At 35.4% G+C, this 22,803-nt stretch overlaps 1 long non-coding RNA gene across 3 annotated transcripts in view; it reads left to right on the top strand.

Moving 5' to 3' along the window:
* The first annotated feature begins 666 nt into the window (after positions 1-666).
* The window catches only part of LOC122230770, a 28,904-nt gene continuing 6,767 nt past the window's right edge, over positions 667-22,803 (top strand). Inside the window, exon 1 of one of the 3 annotated variants that reach the window (XR_006207847.1) lies at positions 667-732. This is a non-coding gene — a long non-coding RNA (uncharacterized LOC122230770). Of the gene's footprint in view, positions 733-4,036; positions 4,319-13,527; positions 13,829-22,803 lie in introns of those variants that run through there. The other 2 variants (XR_006207848.1, XR_006207849.1) reach the window with 2 other exon arrangements.

The following is a 22,803-nucleotide window of genomic DNA, read 5'->3' on the forward strand; positions in this document are numbered from 1 at the left end:
CGGTCATTTCAAGAGCTATAACTTCATAAGAAACCCGAAAAGCAGAGTTTAATCAGTATGTTAAAAGCTGAACCACAAAGACCTAAGTCAGAGCAAATAATGCCAAGAGTCGGAGAATTTAGAGAACTTAATCCTGAAAAGACATGCCTCTTGTTTAACACCGCATCGATGTTACTGTACAATTGCATATTACTATATAGTACAATTTGAATATCCATTATAGTACAATTTATAGTACAATTTGAATATTCAATTAAATATACAATTGAAGACTCAATTGCTTCCCATGCATGTCCCAAACAGGCTGTTAAGGTGGTAGCCGTTATAACAGATATTTTTCTAACTCGTGGTTTAGAACATATTGAGAACGATTGCTCAGGTATGTGAGGGAAGGAAAGGGGAAGAGGGTCCCATTGGTAAACCCAGATTCTGTATTTTGCTCATCAAAACAGAAGGCTGTAGTTAATTTGTCTGGTCCTTCCTGGAAAGCAGTTTAGGCATCATCTGTTGATACATATCCCTTGAGGGTCTTCTCCTTCAGCCTAAGTTATCAAAATCGTCCTCCCAAACACATGCACACCCATTCTGCATTTCATCCCATTTAAGTGTTCTGATAAATAAGGTTCTTTTCCTCCTTTTACATTCTATGTAACATGTTACTGCTCTAGTCGGTTGCCAGTTGACCTGGCTCTGATCACCACTGAATATCATCCATCTGAAGAGCAATCCACAGTAAGTGCAGTGTTCTATAGCATATTTATAGTTTATCAAGCTTATTCAAATATATTTATTTATTTTTTATTTTTTTTATTTTTATTTATTTATTTTTTTTAATATATGAAATTTATTGTCAAATTGGTTTCCATACAACACCCAGTGCTCATCCCAAAAGGTGCCCTCCTCAATACCCATCTCCCACCCTCCCCACCCTCCCACCCCCCATCAACCCTCAGTTTGTTCTCAGTTTTTAACAGTCTCTTATGCTTTAGCTCTCTCCCACTCTAACCTCTTTTTTTTTTTTCCTTCCCCTCCCCCATGGGTTACTGTTAAGTTTCTCAAGATCCACATAAGAGTGAAACCATATGGTATCTGTCTTTCTCTGTATGGCTTATTTCACTTAGCATCACACTCTCCAGTTCCATCCACGTTGCTACAAAAGGCCATATTTCATTTTTTCTCATTGCCACGTAGTATTCCATTGTGTATATAAACCACAATTTCTTTATCCATTCATCAGTTGATGGACATTTAGGCTCTTTCCATAATTTGGCTATTGTTGAGAGTGCCGCTATAAACATTGGGGTACAAGTGCCCCTATGCATCAGTACTCCTGTATCCCTTGGATAAATTCCTAGCAGTGCTATTGCTGGGTCATAGGGTAGGTCTATTTTTAATTTTCTGAGGAACCTCCACACTGCTTTCCAGAGCGGCTGCACCAATTTGCATTCCCACCAACAGTGCAAGAGGGTTCCCGTTTCTCCACATCCTCTCCAGCATCTATAGTCTCCTGATTTGTTCATTTTGGCCGCTCTGACTGGCGTGAGGTGATATCTGAGTGTGGTTTTGACTTGTATTTCCCTGATAAGGAGCGACGTTGAACATCTTGTATCGTTCCAATTTTAGTGTATGTGCTGCCGAAGCGAGCACCAAATATATTTATTTAAACAGCCCTCTGAACATATGAGAGAGAATAAATGGCATGTCCGAAGTCATATAGATCATAAATGGCAGAGCTAGAAACTCAAGTCCTTTGACTCTAAATTCTATAATTTATCCTTTAAAGTATGGTTCTAGATTGGGCCTTACAACCGTTCTCAGTGCCTAGAGGTCATTGCAAAAGGAAAAATTAAAAGACAGCCGTTGCCTTAGGTGGTTATGATACAAGTGAAGGGGGACTTACAATCTAGGTCAGTAGCTATGGCATCTTTCATGATATGGCAGAATGTGTGTGATGGTCTAAAAGAGATCTTCTGATACTAGTTGTCCTTGTGACTCTAAAAAGAAAAGATACTGATGGGTAAAGTAAATAACACCTGGAGTAAACCATGATTTGAGAGCTCATTAACTCCCATATGTCTCTTGACAATAATGGAAATTTTGTAAATTGCTGCCTCTAATATGACCAAGCTGAATGCTTCACTATATATTGTGAGCAATTTGGTAGAGTGAACTAAAGAGAATAATGATTTGTACTTTACAAGTGCACAATTTCCAAGACTTTTCAAAATTCCATTTATTTACAAGTTGAGCTTTCTTTAAAAAAAAATAATAGAGGGGTGCCTGAGTGGCTCAGTCGGTTGAGCGACCAACTTCGGCTCTCTGTGGAGAGATTCTGTGTCTCTCCATCTCTCAGCCCTTCCCCTGCTCATGCTCTGTGTCTCTCTGTCTCTCAACAATAAATAAACGTTAAAAAATTTTTTTAAAAAAAATAATAGAGAATTTCAACTAGAGTAAGATTTGTACAGGTAAACAAAAATCTGAAGTTTAGATGTATTTTTTACATGTGAATTTTATCACTTTAATGTACTCATAATATTCAGAACTAGGATAATATAAAGTTCAAAATTAGCATAGTAAAGTAAGAACCAAGGACAACTTAATTTTTATTTTATTCAGTTCTAAATCAATCATGTTTTCTGGACAGTAATTAAATAAAGAGCCCTGCAGATGACATAGGAGTCCCTGCTCCCGAGGCATTTAAGGTGTGGCTTCATTGTGAAAATATGGAAGTTAAGATGGTGGCAGGCTTGAGCTGTTTATGTCAGCTCTCCCACTTACCATTAAAATATCCATGAAAATATGAAAAGTTTTTTTAAAAGCTGGCAAAATCACTGTAAACTCAAGACAAGAGAAGACCATATGCCAGATCCGGGTGGAATTTCAACTAATTGCATCAGCCGTGGGGATAAATTCAAGAAGTACATTTTTGAACTGCACAACACATGCTTTAATCTCTGAACCAAAACAGGCCAGATGGACCTAGTAAGGTTAGAAAAGGCTTTGATTCACCTTCTCTGTAAGAACTTAATTCTGCAGCAGTGAAGATGGACTGACTCAGAAAAACAGGTGGCCATTCTCCAACTCCAGAGGAGTTAATTTTGTAGCCACATAGAGCCAAGGTCTTATCCCCTCCACATGTATTCCCTATGACATTCTTTTTATTGCCATCATTTCAAAATGGCAATTCCCAGAACACAGCACAGAAGGAAGGACATAGGGATGAGAAGAAACTTGATAAAACAGAAAATGCTCTGTCCCCTGAACCTGGGCAGAGATAAGAAGAATGTTAGAAGTGCAGGCTGGGAGCGACGGTCTTTCATGTAATTCCACTCTTCAAAATACAAATTACATCATACCCCCTCGTTTAGTGAGAGAATCTGACAGAGCAAGAGAAGATCCAGGAAACTTGCACTGGATTCCTGCCTTCTAACAATGATAAAATGAGTAAGAACAAAACTTAACGTTTATGTTTAAAATTTTTAATGTTTATTTATTTTTGAGAGAGACAGAGACAGAGGATGAATGGGGGAGGAACAGAGAGAGAGGGAGACACAGAATCTGAAGCAGGCTCCGGGCTCTGAGCAAGCTGTCAGCACAGACCCCGATGTGGGGCTCGAATCCACAAACTGCGAGATCATGACCTGAAGTTGGGCGCTTAAGTGACTGAGCCATCCAGGTGCCCTTTAATGGTTATATTTTAAGGAAACAATTTTCCAGACCCCCAGGAGATAGTGATGGACCTAGAACATACTACCAATCCTTTCTGATAGCAAATCCTAACACTTCATTTGTGTCTCCCCTGACAGAAAAGCTTAAAAAGACCCACACTGAGCCCATAAAAAAAAAGTCACAATAAAGAGAACATTGTTGTGAAGATTCACAAGGAGAAAACTCTTAATATGATTTTGTATAATAAGCCAATGAAAGTTTCAGAAGCCTCTACTTTGTATTCTCAGAATGCTGTGATAGAAGAGTATTTTCAGTTTTAAAATGGCTGTAAAAAAATGTGGTTTCTCCTTTCCACTTTTAGATATCACACAAAACTCAGAGAATGAGAAACAAAAGTACTCATCTTCATTTTCAACAAATTTCTAAGAAAGAACATAGTCAAGGTCTAATAGCATTATGGAAGAAACCGAGGACATGTACTCATATCTGTAAATATCACACAAAGCTGTCAAAGCACAAATCTCCAAAGTAATTGGCACTCTAACCAATGAGCTCTCATTTGGAATAAGGAGGATGAGAATGTTGTCTGGTAGCCATCACTTCTCTGGATTATTTCACCACAGTATTTTAAGCAGCAAGGAAATCAAGGGTAAGTAAGAGATCACACAGAAAAGCCATATTTGCTGGAAGATGGCTACTGGTAAGGCAGGGGATGAGAGAATTTGCATATGGTAAGTTACCCAACCAGGTTGATTCCAGTAGGTTAAGGAAAGTAGAGGCAAAAAGAAGTTACACACACACACATGTCATAAAGAGAATTTCTACAAACTTGAAACATAGTCTTAGTCCTTAATCCATAGGAAACTTCAAAGTCTAGGAATTTATAATATGAATTATATGAATTCAAAAGAAGTAATAAAATCAAAAGAAGTAACACAAGATCGTTACAAAGATATTACAGATAGACAGAGGCGAGGAATTTGGAAAGAACTTACAGATAAAATACACTCATTCTAAAAAGTTTTGTTGGAGCAAATACCAATTGTGGGCAAGTGGACCCCCATAAAAATTAAAAATCAGAAGCTTAATTGTCTCTAAATTGCTTTTAAAGAAGTTGTCTCTAAAATAAAAGGAAAGAGGGGTGCCTGGGTGGCTGAGTAGGTTGAGTGGCAGTCTCTTGATTTCAGCCCAAGTCGTGATCTCAGGGTCTTGGGATCAAGCCCCACACTGGGCTCCTCCCTGAGCATGCAGCCTGCTTAAGATTCTCTCTCTCTTATTCTCTCTCACTCTCTTACTCTCTCTCTCTCTCTCTCTCTCTCTCTCTCTCCCTCTGCCCCTCTTCCCACTCATGGTCTCTCTCTCTCTCACTCTATAAAATAAAACAAATAAATAAGAGGGAAGATATGACAAGGCAACAGAAGGAGATAAAATTTGATCTTTTACCAGGTAAGAAGTAAACAAAAAATGTTTAAAACCATAACAGAGGTAAAAGATACATCAAAAGCAGAAAACTGCACAAAACTTTTTCAAATAAATGAGGCAAATGATAGGCTTGAGGAAAATGATCAAAATGAAATTAAAATTAGTAAAATGAAAGGTACTAGAAAGAAGATTATCCATGTGGAAAACAGATATGGGAAATGCAGCATAAGTATAATATGTATCTCCCTCTGTACCTACCATAAAAAAGAGATCTGACATAATGAGACAGAAAACATATAAAGATATTTGTAATGTTGCCAAAAATGTTTTTAAAAAACCCTTTCATCTGTAGACTGTAAGGGCACACCATGCCATGGAAAAATGTTTACATAATCATCAGCACTAAGAAATAATATTCTAGGGGCGCCTGCATGGCTCAGTCTGTTAAGCAACGGACTCCTGATTCTGTTCAGGTCATGATCTCTCACGGTTTTGTGAGTTCAAGCCCCACATGGGCTCTGTGCTGACAGCAGGGAGCCTGATTGAGATTTTCCCTCTGTCTCTGCCCCTCCCGGCTGGCACCCTCTCTGCCTGTCTAAAAATAAAAAAACTGGGAAAAAAAAAAAGAAATAATATTCTGGCAAAATGATCAGTTTCAAAGATAAGAAAATAAGACTGACCAGTGAAAGCTATTCATCTGTTATGGGGAAAAAAAATAAGATTCATTTCAGACTTTTCCATAGCAACTTCCAATCTAAAAGTGTTATAAAATTCTCAAGGGAAGAAAATGTGATCCAAATATTTTATACCTAGCTAATCCACGATTAAGGTATAGAGCTGACAGATAAATAGTGTGAAACATGCCAAGTCTAAGTTTCCTTGAGCTTGTCTTAAAGACACTTGAAGACACTGAAGAAAACTTTACTCAACTGAGATTTAAATGCAGACCTTATAGAAAAAGGTCTGGCATGAGCATTTGATTCATTTAGCTATAAATCTGAAACTAATGCAAATATGAGGATAACAATCACAGAGCAGAAGATGGAGTTTATAAGCCCAGATTATATAGAAATTAAGAACCTAATTAATAAATTAGAAAAAGGTAATTGCAAATAATAATAACCCTAAGTAAATGACTAGGAATTAATTTGTTAAAAATCACATATGGATATCATAAATCTGAGAGGTGATTCTTTGATAAAAATGAAAACAATGATAATAAAATAGAGACAGATAAATTGATAAAAAACTAAATTAGGAGAAATGAGGATAGCACAAATTTATAAACTAATTATAATAATTACAAGGATGATTTTATCAGCTTAAGAGAATATGTTCTAGGATTTAGATGAAATGGTTGATTTTCTAGGAAATTATCAATACCAAGCATTGACCAACATTGACCAAAGACAAAATATGAACAGATCAAATACCATGCAGGAAACAGAGAAAGATGTCAAAGAGATTAAAAAATAATAATAATAAATAAATAAATAAATAAATAAATAAATAAAAAAGCATCAGTCCCCAAATGGTATCACAAGGGAATTCTACTGAGGATAACTTCAGAATTGTTTAAAATGTTCACTGAGGTAGAATAAAATAGACATCTACTAAATTCTTTTACCAAGTGAGTATAACATTGATAGCTAAACCCCAGGCAACAAAATGAAAACAAGAAAGTTATTTATAAAGGAAGACAACCAGATGAACCTTAAACTTTTTTGACATTGAACACCAGGCAACCACAAAATAGTGGAAAATGTCATGACCCAAGAATGTGAGTCACAAAATGTGGTCACTTAGGTGTGAAGGCAAGAGAAAAACAATCTTTTAGATATTCAGTGGCTCATAAAGTATACCATCTACCTATTACATTTGAACAATCTGTTTCAAGATATTTTAGCCAACTGAAGTAAATGAAATAAAGAATTAAGGAATAGGGGAAAAAATCATATAAGAAGATTGTCATTAACACTGAAACCAATTTATAAATATATATGTATATGTGTGTGTGTGTGTGTAAAATATACATATATACAATTTTGTATATAAAATATATAAATATATAAAATATGTATAAATGTGTGTGTATATATATGTAAATTTGATGCCAAATGTTCATCTATTAATTTATTTAATAAATATCTTATGGCAAGAAATAAAAATTTAAAGAGACACTTCCTTCCAAGTGGAAATGGAAAAAAAAAATCTGTAAAACCACTGGATTGAAGAGGACACCAGGAGTACAATTATAGATTTTTGGGTTCCTGTAGGTCAATTGCAGTTTTCTAATTCAAATCTCTCCATACATTGTCAAAAAAAGCATGCAGATCCATACGAAGAGTAAATAAAACTACTCACCACTTGGGGCTCCTGGGTGGCTCAGTCAGTTAAGTATCTGACTTCGGCTCAGTCACGATCTCACGGTTCGTGAGTTCAAGCCCCATGTCGGGCTCTGTGCTGACATTGTGGAACCTGTGGATCCTGCTTCGGGTTCTGTGTCTCCTTCTCTCTCTGACCCTACCCCATTCCTTCTGTCTTTGAAAAATAAAATAAACGTGAAAGAAAATTAAACAAGAATGATTCACCACTGGTTTTTATAGCAAAACTAGAAGGCAGGATGTAATATGTGAAATTACATGTGTATATGAGGAACAAATATTCCAAAATATTCCAAAGCCAGCTCTAGAGCCATGCCATAACAGACAGTACATAAGAAGCCATTATCCAAGTGAGAAACCAACATGGCAGTACACAGATAAAATCACTCCCATAAAAGAGAGTCCATTCCAAATGTGGACAATACTTAGAATAGGTCTAAGGCCAAATGGATCAGAACATAACTACTAAAGGATCAAAAGGAAATAGCTTGAAGGATGAAGAAGAAATTTTGGCAGTCTTGGAGATATATAATTTCTATGGGAGAAGAGCCAACTTGGAAAAGAGAGGCATTCTTTGGATGCTTGAAGATAAAAGGAAAGAAAGAAGCCACTTATACACAGATTTTTTTTTATACATACAGTACAGTTCTATAAATGTATATTCTCTTCCTTTTGATTTTCTTAACTTTTTTTCTAGCTTATTTTATTGTAAGAATATAGTATATAATTCATATAACGTACAAAATATGTGATAATTGACTATTTATGTTCCCAGAAAGGCTTTCAGTCAATAGTAGGCTATTAATAGTGAAATTTGGGGCAGTCTAAGTTTATACATGGATTTTCAGCTGCAAGGAGGGTCAGTACCCCTAACCCTCATGTGGTCCAAAGGTCAACTGTATACATAATCAAATTTCTAAAAAAGAAAAACAGAACCGTGGACAAGAGAACTAATATTTAAACTGTAATCCAATAAAAATTTCATAAATAAGAGAAAACTTGGGTCCATGAATTGAAAGAACCCATTGTGTACATGGGAAAAAATGGCCTAGAATGGTCAACTCTACAACATAGTCTAATAAACCTATTAGACATCAAATATATAAAAGCAATCTTCTGTGCATCCACACGAAAAAGCCAAGTCACAAAGAAAATAAGATCATAAATTAAGAAAATAATGGAATAACAACTTTCAAAAACTGAAGAAACTGTAAACCAATGATTTTATATGTAGGCAAGCTGTCTTTTAAATATAAGTCCTATAGAAAAAGTCTGATGCAGACAAAAACTCAGTAAATACTCTACACATGAACCCTTCCTAAAAAATTTGTGAGATACAATTAAAGTTGTGATTAGAGGAAAATGCATAGCACTACACACTTGTGATACTTAGGTAAATAAAAATTAAAAACAGAAACCAATTAAAGCCCCAACTCAGAAGGATAGGAGGGAAAAAGAAGAAAAAATTTTATTTTATTTTTTTTAATTTTTAAAAAATTTATATCCAAGTTAGTTAACATATAGTGTAATAATGATTTCAGGAGTAGAACTGAGTGATTCATCATTTTAATACCCAGTTCTCATCCCAGCAAGTGCCCATCACCCATTTAGCCCATCCCTCCACCCAACACCCCACCAGCAACCCTCAGTTTGTTTTGTGTATTTAAGAGTCTCCTATGGTTTGCCTCCCTCTCTGTTTTTATCTTATTTTTGCTTTCTTTCCCCTATGTTCATCTGTTTTGGTTCTTAACTTACACATATGAGTTAAATCATATATTTGTCTTCCTCTGACGGACTTATTTCACTTATTTCAGTTATTCACATAATACACTCTAGTTCCATCCAAGTTGTTGCAAATGGTGAGATTTCATTCTTTTTGATTGCCAAGTAATGTTCCAGTGTGTGTGTGTGTGTGTGTGTGTGTGTGTGTGTATACACACCACATCTTCTTTATCCATTCATCAGTCAATGGATATTTAGACTCTTTCCATACTTTGGCTATTGTTGATAGTGCTGTTAAAAACACTGGGGGTGAGCCCCTTCGAACCAGCATTTTTGTATCCTTTGGATAAATACCTAGTACTACAATTGTTGGGTCATAGGGTAATTCTATTTTTAATTTTTTGAGTACCCTTCATACTGTTTTCGAGAGTGGCTATACCAGTTTATATTCCCACTAGCAGTGCAAAAGGGTTTCTCTTAAAAGAAAATTTTAAAATAAAGAAGTACAAATCAATGGAATAGGAAGTAGAAAAATGGTAAAACTAACTAAATAAATCAAAACATTGAATTTTGGTGAAAAATCACCAAAATAGACACACTACTAGCTAATCGAACCCAGAAAAAGAGGAGAAAGGGTATATTCATAAAATAAATGGTGTGAGGGAAATAACTTTTGAAAAAGAGAAAATTATAAAAATCATAACACATTGTTTTGCACAGCTCAATGCAAATATGTGAAATTTAAAATGAAACGGATAGCTTCCTACAAAAATACAATGTGCCAAAATTGACCTCAACAGGGATAAAAGTTTCAAGCAAATAATTTTTGACAGGAAAAACCAGTGAGATATGAAAGAATTATCCCACAAGAAGCACCAGATTCAGATATTTTTCTCAAAGATAGTCCATCATCCTTGCCCCTGAGCATAGAAAAAGAAGGGAAACTTCCAAATTTCTTTAATGAAGCAAGTATGACATTGATGGCCGAATCAATAAAATATAAAAAGAAAACTTAAGAACCAGTCTCATTTTTTTTTACCAGTCTCATTTTTTAATAATAATGCCAAAATTAAAAGTTAAACACCAGCAAACAAATTCCAATGGTATATTTATAAAAATACCCATGATCAGGTGATTTATTCCCAAGTGATTTAATACGAGGAAATCTGTTAAGACAGTTCATTACCTTTACTAGCTAAGGAGAAATAATAAATGCTGATTTCTTATAGATCCTAAAAAGACCTTTGACAAAATTCAGCACCCATTGCTGATTAAAAAAAAATAATAAACTCAATGAAAAAGTATTGCTTCTGCTTTAACACTAAATATATAGAACTCATTTCTAAAGCCATATTTGACTTAACAGTACAACTTTATGTAGTCGTTCCACTAGGGTCAGAATAGAGTTAAAGATGTCCACTCTCTTTCACTAACAACATATTCCAGGTATTAGCCTATATATTTAGAGAAGAGATAATGATTACCAACATGAAATTGGAAAAAGAAGCAAATCTATATCTTTTTTTGAGAGACTATGATTAAATAACTCAAAGGAATAAAATGATAAAACACAAATAATAACAATAATGTAGAAAGATACAAAATTAATATATGCAAATACATGGCCTTCACGTATATAAGCAATAACCAGTTAAAAGATATAATTTTATAATGGAAGAGAAGACATTTTGTATTCACTATTAAAAGATGAAATACTTAAGAGTAACCTTTAAAAGAAATATGCAACTTGGTTCCAGATCTATCATGGTGGCCTAAGTTCACTGGGTCTACCTTTCCAGCCGATTACAATTAAAACCCCTAGATAAAACACAAAAATGCACCACCTCTGGCCTCTAAAATTAAACAACAGCAAGTTGATTGTGGGGGAAAATCAAAATTTAAGGGACCTCATACGTGAGTTTCTCAGTTTGCTTTTTGTCTCCTAATGGGCTTTGCTCTGAGTGCAGACCTCTGTTGCAGAGCTATGGGGTGATGAGGGCAGAGCACCAAACCACCAATAGTAGCCCTATTTTTCTGGCCAGAGGAAACAGGGAAAAGACACCCTGGAATCTGGAGTATGAGGAAGGATAATCCCAGATCAGAAAGGAATCCCTAATTATGCATAAAAAGCTGCAGATCTTAGGCTCACTCCTGAATTATGCATGTGTGGGACAAACCCAAACCAGCATAGCAGTGCCTTAAAGAACCCAACTTACATGTGAGCCATAACCTTGGGAAAGTGAAACAGTACTTGGGTCTGTACGTATATGGATAAAAATCATTACATTCGCCTGAAGATTATAACATGTTTCAGGGTCTACACAAGTAACATGCCATAATTTATAAAATACAATCATAAATTGCCTAGTAAATGTGAGCAATTTTCGGGAGAGAAGACAACAAATGCTAATCATAAAGTGACTTGGAGTTTAAAATATGAAAAAAAGATTTTAAAGCAGCTATTATAACTCGTCTCCATAAGACCATGGAAAATGCACTTGAAAGCAATGGAAAGAAGCTCATTTAACCCCCAATGGGATATAAAAACAAAAGGAAAAATAGCATGCCTAGACATAGCATAATCAAAGTACTGAAAAAAACAAGGAATATAAAGACATATAAGCAGTTTTGAAAGCAGCTAAAAAATGATGAATTCTATTGACTTTTACTTCTTGCCATATGTAAAAATAACTAAAAAGGGATTATAGACCTAAACATAAAAATTAAAATTATAAAACTTTAGAAGAGGGGCACGTGGGGGATCAGTCAGTTAGGCATCTGACTCTTGATCTCAGTTCACATCATGATCCTGTGGTTCATGAGTTCGAGCCCTGCGTTGGACTCTACTGACAGTGCAGAGCCTTCTTGGGATTCTCTCTCTCCCTCTCTCTCTCTGCCCCTCCCCTACTTGCGTGCACTCTCTCTCAAAATAAACATTTAAAAAATTAAAAAAAAAATAGAAAACAACAAACAAAAAAGCTTTATAAGAAAACACAAGAGAAATTGCTTACAATTCAGCAAAACCATAAAAAAATAATTGGGACAGCTCCACGGTTCAAAGCCTTTGCACTTTGAAAATTATAATTAAGAGGGGGAAAAAAGGCAAGCCATATTAGGAGAAGATATACTTAGAATACATATATCAGACAAAAGACTTGTATCTAAAATACATAAAAAAAACATACAAGTTAATAACAGAAACAAAAAAGACCTTCATCATCACCCCCTACCACCAGAACCAAATGGGCAAAAGATTTGAATGAACACCACAAATGATATACCAAAAGTAGATAAGGGCATGAAAAGATGATCATCATTAGTCATGAAAATGCAAATTAAAAGCATGAGATTCTACTAAACACCCCTTAGAATGACTCAAATTAACAAAACTTAACCAGATCAAGAGTTGGTGAGGATGTGAAGAAAGTAGACTCTCATACACTGCTGGTGACAGTGTAAAATAGTAAAACAATTTTGGGAAATGTTTTGGCAGTTTAAGAAGAAGTTAAATACACACCTAGCAAAATACCTGGCCATTCCTCTCCTAGGAATTGGCTCAAAGGAAAACAAAAAAATCTGTTCATTCAAAGTCTTACATGCTTTTGTTTATAGCAGCTTTATTTGCAATAGTCAATAACTGAAAACAACCCAAATTTTGATCAGCAGATGAGTAGATAAACAAATTATGGTATATCTAAACAATGGACTGCTGCCCTGTAATAAAAAATAACAAGACTATTAGTACATGCAACAACATGGGTGAATCTCAAAATTATGTGACAGAAGTCATACCAGAAAAAAAAGTACCAACTATATGGATTGAAAATTTGTAGACTTCCGATCTCTGGTCTGACATGTACAGAGTTTGGAAGTTGTCATCCTGTGCTACAATAAGGAAAAAGCTAAACAAACTGAAAAACAATTACTCTTCTTAGATTCATCAGAACTGACTTCACAAGGCAAACTACTGCCCTGAAAACTGGAGTCAGAATACAGGAAATCACAGCTTAGTGAGATCAGCAGCCATGGCTGGAGCTTGTTAAGAACAATCAAAGGATAATTGACTAATAGCTGGAGACTGAGCATGGGCTAACATGAGAAATAAAAACTTCTGGATGCCGAGAACCACTAGGTTCTCAGGTTGAAGATCAGAGAAAAATCCCCGCATGCTTTTGGCAGGGGGATGGAGTAAGCAGCCATTTTGGAATAAGTCCAGGGTTCTCTGTTCTCCTTAACAATGGCCTGCCCTCAAGGGAAACTATTTTACTGGAGCTTAGTTTACTTGGGTTCTACCGGAGTCTAATTAATCTGGGGAAAGGACTAAGAAAGAATCAAAAGGAAATGCTAGAATCATACTGTTACAGAAATGAAGAATACCTTTGATGGCCTTATCAGTAGACCAGACAAGGCTACAGTAACAATCAGTGATCTCGTATTCAGTGAAATCGTCTTTCAAAATTTAAGGATACATGAAGACTTTTTCAGGCAACTGAAAACTGAGAGAACTTGTTGTTAGTAGACCTGCCTTAGAGGAAATGTTAAAAGAAATTCTTCAGAGGGAAGGAAAATGAAATAGGTCAGAAACCCAGATCTGCATAAACAAAAGGACATTAGAGAAAGAATAAATCAAGGTAAAATAAACTATTATATTTCTATTAGTCGTAATTGATTTACCAAATAACGGTTTTGTCAAAAAAATAATAGCAACAGTATACTGGCTGAGTAGAACTTATTGATAAATGAAATAAGTGACAGTAATGTAATAGGGGACAGGAGGGAGAAATCAGGAATATTCTGTTATAAGGTAACTGCATTACCCATGAAGTAGTATAGTTATTGCAAAGGGGACCTTGTGTTTCTACTGTGTTTGTGTTCATCTGTAATGAACGCTAATTATTTTAATTCAGATGTTGCAGGGGATTCTATATGATGAATATAGCCATGATAAATAATTGATACATTTGAGCCTCCTTGAATAGAGGAGGAAGATTCTCTGCAATCATCCACCTCAGATATTGCTGAGGAATATGATCAACAGTTTCTAATCTGCATGATGTCATATGGATGAATTATAGTAATTCTGTAATAATTTATTCTGTTCCATCTCCACTAACCCTACCATTCATTCTTGACTCTCTTAAACACTCATCCTATACAATTAAATATATACAGTTATTTGTGACTATAGATCAGGACAATATATTTTGTGAGGTACACTGATATGATGGAAATTCCTTTCTTAAACATCTTAAGATTAAAACATTTCTAACAAATGAACACAGATAAGATTATCAAAAAACAAAACTTTGGATTTCCTGTTAGAATTGGCACCCATTCAACTATATGTTTGGGTAAATTACCCAATTATACCTTAAACTCTTAGCTTGTTAGTTCTAACAGGTTTGGTTTTGGGTGTTTTGTTTTGTTTTGTTTTGTTTGTTTTTTGGGTTTTTTTTTTATGGAGTCTTTAAAGTTTTCTATATGTAAGATTTTTTTCATCTGAAAACATGGCTAGTTTTACTTCCCTTCCAGTTTAGATGTTTTTTAGTTTAGTTTTTTTTTTTTTCTGCCTAATTGCTCTGGCTAACACTCTCAGTTAAATAGAAGTTAGCATTCTTGCCTTGTTCCTAATCTTAAAGGGAAGGCTTTCATTTTTTCATCATTGAGTATGCTAGCTGTGGGCTTTTCATATATGGCCTTCTTTATTATGTTGAGATACTTTCCTTTTATTCTTAATTTGTTGAGAGTTTTTATCATTAAAAGGTATGGAATCTTGTCAAAGTCTTTTTATGTATCTATTGAGATGATCATAATGTTTTTTTATCATTTATTTTGTTAATGTGGTACATCACATTAATTGATTTTTGTATGTTGAATCATCTGTGCATCCCAGGGATAAATCCTGTTTGGTGATGGTGTATGATCCTTTTAACATACAAAAATCAGTCACATTTCTATACACTAAAAATAAACTACCTGAAAATGAAATTAGGAAAATAATCTCACTTACCATAGCATCAAAAAGAATAAAATGCTTGGGAATCAGCTTATCAAAGAAGATGAAATACTTGTATACTGAAAACTACAAAAACACTGATGAAGAAATTGAAGAAGACACAAGCAAATGGAAAGATTTCCAGTGTTCATGGATTGGAAGATTTAATATTGTAAAATGTTCCTACTACCCAAAGCTATCTACAGATTAATTCCAATTCCTATAAAAATTCCAATGCCACTTTTTACAGAAATGGGGAAAAAAATTCCAAAATTCATATGGAACCATGAATAGCCAAATAAGTCTTGAGAAGAATAATGAAGTTGGAGGCATTAAACTTTCTAGTTTCAAAATATATTTCAAAACCACAATAATCAAAGCACAACGGTACTGGCATAAAGACTGACATACAAACCAATGGAACATAATAGAAAGCCCAGAAATGAACCCTAGCATATGCAGGAAATTAACCTTCAATAAGGGTGTTAAAAATACACAATAGAGAAAGGATGATTTCTTCCAAAAGGTTCTGTGAAAACTGAATATCTACATGCAAAAGATCGAAAGTGAAATCTTATCTTACACCATACATAAAATCAACTCAATATGGATTAAATACTTAAACATTAAACTTGAAACTGCAAAACCCCTAGAAGAAAACAAGGGAAAAACTTTTTGACATTGGTTATTAGTTATGGCAGTGATTTCATAGATATGACAACCAAAAGCATAGGCAATGAAACAAAAAATAAACAAATGGGACTACATCAAGCTGAAAAGATTATGCATAGCAAAGGAAAAAATTAATAGAGTGAAAGGCGACCTAGAGAATGGGAGAAAATATTCACAAAGTACGTATCTGATAAGGAGTTAATCTCCAAAATATAAAAGGGACTCCTACAACTCAATAGCATAAAAACTAATAACTTGATTAACTGAAGAAATTTTGATATTGAAAAAGACACACATAAATGGAAAGATATTCCATGCTCATGGATTGGACCAGCCAATGTTGTTAAAATATCAATACTACCCAAATAAATCTACATATTCAGTGCCAGCCTTAGCAAAATTACAATGGCTGTTTTCAAAGAAGTGGAACAAATAACCCTAAAATTTGTATGGAACCAAAAAAACCTCGAACAGCCAAGCAATTTTGAAAAAGAATAACAGAGCTGGATCATGTCTTTATGCAGTAAAAGTGTAGATTTTCTTTGTGACTTTTTCTTTGTGATTTTCTTTGTGACTTCCTGATTTCAACCCAAACTACAGAACTATAGTAATTAAAGCACTACAGTATTGACATAAAAATAGACACATAGGTCAATGGAATAGATAAGAGAGCCCAGAAACAAACCAATGCATATATGTTCAATTAATTTATGACAAAGGTGCCCAGAGGATACAATGGGGGAAAGGACAGTCTCTTCAATAAATGGTGTTGGAAAAACTGTATAGCCACATGCAAAAGAATGAAACTAGATGGCTATCTTACACCATACACAAAAGTTAAGGTAACATGAAGACTTAAGACTTGAAACCATAAAACTTCTAGAAGAAAACACAGGTGGTAAATGCCTTAACATAGGTCTTGGTGATAATTTTTAAAATATGACACCAAAAGCAAAAGCAACCAGAGCAAAAATGAATAAATGGGATTACATCATACCAAAAGCTTCTTCACAGCAAAGGAAACCATCAAAACAAATGAAATTTGTTTGAAATGAAAACAAATGAAAAGGCAACTTCTTAGATGGAAGAAAGTATTTACAAATCATATACCTGGTAAAGAACTAATATTCAAAATATATAAAGAACTTGTACAACCCAACGACAAAAACAAAACCAAAACCAAAACAGGAACAAAACAAAACAAAACAAAACAAAACAAAAAACCCACAAGTCCAATTAAAACATGGACAGAAGATCCAAGTACACATTTTCCAAAGAATATGTACAGATGACCAACAGGTACATGAAAAGGTTCTCAGTAGCATTAATCATCAGAGATATGCAAATCAGAGCCACAATGAGATATCACTTCACACCTGTTAGAATAGCTATTAACAAAAAGACAAGAAATAATAAGTGTTGGTAAGGGTGTAAAGAAAAGGGAACACTTACACACCGTTTGTGGGAATGTAAACTGGTGTGGCTGCTATGGAAAACAGTATGGAGATCCTCAGAAGATTAAAAAATGTAACTACCATATGATCTAGCAATTCCACTTCTGGGTATTTGTCTAAATAAAAATGAAAACACTAACTTGAAAAGATATTTGTACTCCCATGTTCATTGCAGAATTATTTACAATTAAGATATGGAAACAACTTAAGTGTCCATCAATAGATGAATATTATAGAGATATGTTGTGATATACACAATGGAATACTGCTCAGCCATAAAAAAGAATGAAATGTAGCCATTTACAACAAATGGAGGGGACTTGGGGGCACTTTTCTAAGTGAAATAAGTCAGAAAGAGAAAAACAAACACCGTATGATCTCTCTTATGTGTGGGATCTAAAATAAAACAAAACTAACAACAATAAAAACAAAAACAAGTTCATAGTTTCAGAAAACAGATTGGTAGTTGCCAGAGGAGAGGTGTGGAGGATGAAAGAAATTAGTTAAGAGGGCCAAAGAAGAAAATTAAAATGTGCTAAAGACTTGAATAGGCATTTTTCCAAAGAACACATATTAATGGCAAATAGACATATGAAAAATATTCAGTGTGACTAGTCATCAGGAAAATGCAAATCAAAATTACAATGAGATATCCTCTTGTATCTGTTAGGATGGCTGTCCTCACAAAGATAAGAGATAGAGTGTTGGTGAGGATGTGGAAAAAAGAATCTTTGTGCACCGTTGGTAGGAATGCAAAATGGTGCAGCTGCTATGGAAAACAGTATGAGGGTTACTCAAAAAATAAAAAATTGACTACCATATTATCCAGCTATCCCACTTCTGGATGTTTATCCAAAAGAATTGAAGTCATTATCTCAAAGTGATATTAGCATTCCTATGTTCATTTCAGCACTTATTAGTAATAGCTAATGTGTGGAAACAACCTAATTGTCCATTCACAAATGAATGGATAAAACTATGGCCTATATATACAGTGGCATATTATTCAGCCTCAGAAAAAGAAGAAGATTCTGCAATGTTTGACAACATGGTAGAATCTTGAGGACATTTTGCTAGGTGAAATAAGCCAGTCACAGAAATAAAATACTACATGATTCAATTTATTTGAGGTGTCTAAAATGATCCAATTCATAGAATCAAGAGTAGAATGGTGATTGCCAATGGCTAAGGGGAGAGGAGAAAAGGGAATTATTAGCCAACAGATGTAAAAGTTCAATTAGGCAGCAACTTCTAGAGATCTACCCATACAACATGGTACCTGTAGTCAACTCTACTGTATTGTACAGTTAAAAATTTGTGAAGAGGGTAGCTCTCATGTTATGTCTTCTTGACACAGTAAGATAAAACAAAGTTCAAAGCACTGTTCAAACAAAAAGATTTTTCAGAGTTAAAAATATTGTTTAAGTACCCAAATTTTTGAATTTCCATATTAGTAATGTCTCCCTCACAGTAACATTGACAGGATTAAATGAGATAGATGTAAAAATGATTCCCCATACCTAATCTTATGTAAAAGTGGAATAGAGAGAAAATTTGCAAGGTACTTAACATTTTTTTTTTTTTTTTAATTGAGAGACAGACAGAGACAGAGCATGAGCATGGGAGGGGCAGAGAGAGGGAGAGATAGAATCTGAAGCAGGCTCCAGGCTCTGAGCAGTCAGCACAGAGCCTGATGTAGGGCTCGAACCGAACCCATGGAGCACGAGACCATGACCTGAGCTGAAGTCAGCCGCCCAACCGACTGAGCCACCCAGGCGCCCCTTAAGGGACTTAAAAGTTCCTGTTTTCTTTTTAGAATTTGTTTTCCCTTCAAATTTAATAGTTAGATCTTACACACCTTTAGGTTGAAAGAGGAAAGACCAAAGGGCTGCTTCTACTCAAGCTGCTGCTTATGTCTGTCCTTTGTATGAAATGGGAGGCTATGGCCTCGTACAACAGCATTGTACCTCCAACTGGATAAGATAGGAGAGAAGGAGAGAATATCATCATAAATAACTAAGCTATAGTAGAAAATGAAGAATTAACTGATCTTTCTCTCCCTATATTCCTGTTAGTAATCCCAATTTATTCTAGTCTTATTTTAAGCTTCTTATTAAGGGCAATACATTCTGCTTAGAGACTTCTCTACTAAGGCTATGATTTCAATGTGGAAAAATCAAACCATGAATTTCCTGAGGGGAAGAATCATGTCTTACTCATTTTTTTTTTCTTTCCAGCAATTAATAGCAGTTAGCATATAGGAACCCCATAAATTCTTAATGTTTAGATAAGTAAATGGAAGAAAAAAATACTGTGACAAATTATACAAGGAAATATTTGATTTTTATTTTTCACTAAGAAGAAATTTATGCCTAAAACCTAAACCAGTACAGTCTTATTCTATTTGAACAAAGCCAAAGATGAGATGGGATAAATTAAGAGTAGATAAGGAATAAAGGTAAGATAATTCTTGTTTGAGGAAATGGCATCACTCAGGAGTTTTGTTTTTTTCTACTCTTTATCCTTCACCTTCAATGACTATTTCAAGTTTTCCCGCAGAGTCCCCAATGATACAGTAAGTTACAGCCTTGAGCTGTGCTAAATAAAGGAACAATTATAAATTTCATAGTGAAGGTCTCTCTGATATACCATTCTCTTGGGGAGAGGTAGATGAGAGAGAAAGGTGGGGGAAATATCATGGTCACTTTTTTTCATTGCCTCCTTTTTCTTCTTGCCCATTGTGTGTTTTACTACCATCCATCAGAGTTATGGCAAGAACGGGCTTTACCTAAAATAGCTGAAAGGTACCATTGTCTATCACTTACCCCCGTCAACAAGTCAATTTGAAGCTCACTGTCTTCTACTAGGTCAAAAGGAATTGCTAATATTTTTAGAGAACATGATGGATTGCAGTGAGAATTCTAACAAAAGATGACCAAAATAAACCATCAACATCATTTTCATTTCTGAATTGGATGGGAGAAGAATGGGAAAAGCATAGATGACATTTCTCACTCAACCTTATTTGCCATTTAGTTTAAAAGGGAGGTAGGAGGGCAATGGGGATAAATTTCAAGCCATCATTTAAAAATGTGGCCACAGGCACTTGTTACTGATATGTCATTGCATCATGCTACTTGATACAATTCAAAATGCATTTTTCTTAACTTGAACTTGATTTAAGGTTGTCTGCCCAAAACTCCTCCAGGGATGCTCCCCCTCTTTGTGTCTTCATTTTTCAAGGAATGTGAAGTTGACACAAAACTTCTACAGAGTTTGGTCTTGAAGTCATAGAGGAAAGAAAATTGGTGTTTTGTGGAATCAGTCCTCTGTTTTATGAGGTACCTCTCTGAAACTTTGATGCTTTTCCTAGTTGACTCCAGAACTAACTAGAACCACTGGCAACCCAATTTCTAGCTGTTTCCAAGGTTTAGCTTCTACTTCATCACTTCAAATGTACCTACTTAGTTTCTACTGCTTTAGCCCCTGCCTCCACAGCGTAGTGGTTTATAATTTGGTGTCTATGGAACACTCGGGGCCAGAGGAGTTTTGAGAGGAGTACAAAGAAATTGTAAAATCTACCTCCCACCTATAATTCATCTACAAAACTTCTGCCTTTATTTGTTTTATGTGTTAAGACTAATTTATATACCATATGGATTAAGAACACCACTGGTTTAAAAAGTTGGAAAATCATTACCCAATTTAGAACAACCAAAGAAAAGCAGAATCATAGAAATATAGAGCAAAAAGAGATCTCAGAGACAATTTAGTTCAATTCTCTGATAATATGGATGAGAAAACTGAGTTGGGGAGAAATAAAGAAACATGTCTGAGGGCTTATGGTGATTGGCAGACATAGATCTATTGATTTCTAATCCAATATTCTAACTTTTTTTGTTTTATAATGTCAGTGATGTTTAAAGAATGATGAGTGTGGAAAAATATTTCTAATGGCTAACTAAACTGGATGACGTTGTTAACTACTTTAAATATCCTATGGAGTATTAAAACAGATTCGTCCCCATTCAGTCATCCTTCCATCCAGCTCTTCATCCATCTACCCATCCTTAGCCAATGAAATGTAGGTTAATAGTAGAAGCCTATTTCTTTTTTCTTTCTTTTTTTTAATGTTTATTTAAAACTCTGAGAGACACAGAGTGCTAGCAGGGGAGGGGCAGAGAGAGCGGGAGACACAGAATCTGAAGCAGAATCCAGGCTCTCAGCTATCAGTACAGAACCTGATGTGGGGCTCAAACCCACAAACTGTGAGATCATGACCTGAGCCAATGTCAGACGCTTAACCAACTGAGCCACCTAGGTGCCCCTAGAAGCCTATTTCTGATTATATTTTTTACGGTACCAATTGTGTAATAAGTTCACCCAATTCTCAAGCACTCAAAGTCTGAAGACCAGAAGCATGTCTTTAAGATGTATATGAAGGTCATATATTCCAGAACCTACATTTAAGAGAACACTGAATCAGATAGTGGGCGTACATATAAGACTTCTGATCAATGATTCCTGGGGACTTCACCAAACAATTCATATTAAATAGAGGAACTTTGTACTTATATTTTGCTATGAAAACCCGGATATCAGTATATCAAAGTTGAATTACATACTGATATCATTTTTGTCGTAAGTGATCTATGTATCTTCAAGTCAAACATCCTCACTCCTGGACTTGTGATACTCTCTAGAAGAGCATAAAACACAGGAATTAGAGTGACATTAGCTAACTTTTCACTGGCTCTTTCTGCCACCCGCTATTATAGTATCACTAGCTCCCATATCAACCCCTTAGTTTTTAAATGGTACCCCACATACGCTTCAAATAATTCTTTTCGTAACCAAAAGTCATAAGCCCTTTTCTTATTCTTCTGCTCCAGACTCATTCAGGGATGCCTGCTTCCAAGGCCTCCAGTGCATGGGGACCCATGTGAAGGTGCCCTGCATCAGCTGGTAGAAGCCATAGTGGTTCTCTCTTACAGGGTATAGCTGCTCTCATGGGTCTCCCCATCACCTCCACAGGGCCCTGATGTTGCCACTGGGCATTGCCACTGCCTCTCCCTGTACCTCTATACCACTAATGTCTTGATGCACCTCTGCCACTTACTCTGACTACCATTGCCTGCGTCGGGGCTGTTCTTGCATATGAACCCTCAGGGAACCCTGGCCAAGGCTATATGGGGCTCTGGGGAGAACTGTAAAGATCTCTTCTCTCTACTTGTGTTGTTTCTCTTAATGGCATATTAAAAGGGGCTGTTTGGTTCCAAACTTGACAGAGTTTTTATCGAAACAGCTGTGAGGAGATGCACCTAACACACAGATGTTCACAGCTTCTTTGCTTCCATCCTTTATGAATAGAGAAAGGACAGAATCAAAGTTTGAGAAAAGCAATCAAGGAAAAAGAAGTAAAAACCCAGTGAAGGAGAGCATACGGTAGAGGGGGAGCCCAGCTCAGATGCGTGTTGTGAATGCT

The sequence above is a fragment of the Panthera tigris genome, chromosome C2, assembly GCF_018350195.1.
Source record: "Panthera tigris isolate Pti1 chromosome C2, P.tigris_Pti1_mat1.1, whole genome shotgun sequence".
In the NCBI taxonomy this organism is placed as follows: Eukaryota; Metazoa; Chordata; class Mammalia; order Carnivora; family Felidae; genus Panthera; species Panthera tigris.